Source organism: Pristiophorus japonicus, unplaced genomic scaffold (assembly GCF_044704955.1).
Source record: "Pristiophorus japonicus isolate sPriJap1 unplaced genomic scaffold, sPriJap1.hap1 HAP1_SCAFFOLD_536, whole genome shotgun sequence".
Classification (NCBI taxonomy): domain Eukaryota; kingdom Metazoa; phylum Chordata; class Chondrichthyes; family Pristiophoridae; genus Pristiophorus; species Pristiophorus japonicus.
The window spans coordinates 2897-4560 of NW_027254443.1; the positions used below are offsets into that span (position 1 = coordinate 2897).

Consider the following 1664-nt stretch of genomic DNA (forward strand, 5'->3'; position numbering starts at 1 on the left):
TTAAATTCATGGTCAACTAGCAAGGGCTTCAATTATAAATATTAACCAGCTCCAAAACCGACCCTGGAACAACAGGTTCCTTTTTTCTCTTTCCCCTTCCCCCTATCTCTCTCACTCCTTCCCCTCTCTCCCCCCCTCCCCCTCTATCTCTTCCCCTCTCCTTTTCTCTCTCCCCTTCCCCATCCAGAAGCAGAGAAAAAGTGAGGGAGACACGGAGAGAGAGAGAGAGGCAGAGAATGAGAGAGAGACAGAGAGACAGAGAGATTGAGCCAGAGTGTGACTGAGTTGCCTTGGGATGTTTTACTACGTGAAAGACCCGATATATCGATGTTGAGAGGTGAATATTGAAGAGACGGAGGCAGGAGTCTGGGGGATGAGACACAATCTGAGCGTTTCACTGACCCCTCCTCATTCTTCAAACACACAGCACTAACTGGGGAATGACCCAGAGCCCAGAGCAGGTGGCTCCATAGCTCAGGGGTTAGAGCACTGGTCTAATAAACCAGGGGTTGTGGGTTCAAATCTCACTGGGCCCTGCTCAGTATTTAAATTCACTGTCAATTAACAAGGACTTCAATTATAAATATTAAACAGCTCCAAGACAGACCCTGGAACTGCAGGCTCTCGATTTTTTGTCTCTCTGCTTTCCCCATCACTGCCCTTTATATTTCTCTCTCGTTCCGTTCTCTCTCCTTCCCCTTTCTCTCTCCCAGTCCCGGTTCCTCCCTGACACTGTCTTTCTCACCCTTCCCACTCTCCACTTCCTCTGTCTTTCCTTCCCCCTCTTTCTCTACCCATCCTCTCTGCCTTTCTCCCTTTCCTCCTCTTTCTCTCTCCCTTTCCCCCTCTTTCTTTCTCTCCCATTCCCCCTCCCTCTCCCCGTCCCCTCTCGTTCTCACTTTCCCTTTACCCTTTTCACCCTCTGTCTTTCTTCCTCTCTCTCCCCTCCCTCCTCTCTCTCTCTGCCCTTCCCTCTTGAGAGACAGAGAGAGAGTGTGTCGGGGTGTGTGTTGTTCACTGATTGTTAGACCTCGGAACTTCTAGTGGGGAGAGGACAACACATGGAACAACATTTTAGGCTTAACCCAGGGTCCGTTTTATTACACAACAAAAAACCGACTAAAAACTGCAGGACTAGACTGCTGAGAGAAATCGACTGAAGACATACAATCGCCATTCCTGGCTGTAGTTATTGTAGGTTTGTGGTCGTTGGTTCCGTGACCGGTCGGTTCTCCTTCTATCCGTTCTCTGCAGCGCCTCTTCCTTTCGTCTCCTTCTGTCTCTCTGTTTGTCCTTTTGCTTCATCTTTCTACCTCCTGCTTGTGTACCTTCCTGCTCCTTCCTGCTTGACCAGCTCCGCTGGGCAGGGCCACATTGTCCGCATGGTCCCCCGACACGAGACTCCCCAAAGCAAGCGCTCGAATCGGAACTCCCACACGGCAAGCGAGACAAAGGTGGGCAGAGGAAACGTTACAAGGGACACCCTCAAAGCCTCCCTGATAAAATGCAACATCCCCACCGACACCTGGGAGTCCCTGGCCCAAAGACCAGTCCCGCCCTAAGTGGAGGAAGTGCATCCGGGAGGGTGCTGAGCACCACAAGTCTCATCGCCGAGAGCGTGCAGAAACCAAGCGCAGGCAGCGGAAGGAGCGTGCGGCAAACCA

General features: G+C 51.5%; 1 non-coding gene across 1 annotated transcript; it reads left to right on the forward strand.

The window, feature by feature from the left end:
- The first annotated feature begins 463 nt into the window (after positions 1 to 463).
- Positions 464 to 536, forward strand: trnai-aau (transfer RNA isoleucine (anticodon AAU)). The gene has a single exon. It is a non-coding gene; the product is annotated as a tRNA-Ile (tRNA).
- The last annotated feature ends 1128 nt before the right edge of the window (positions 537 to 1664 follow it).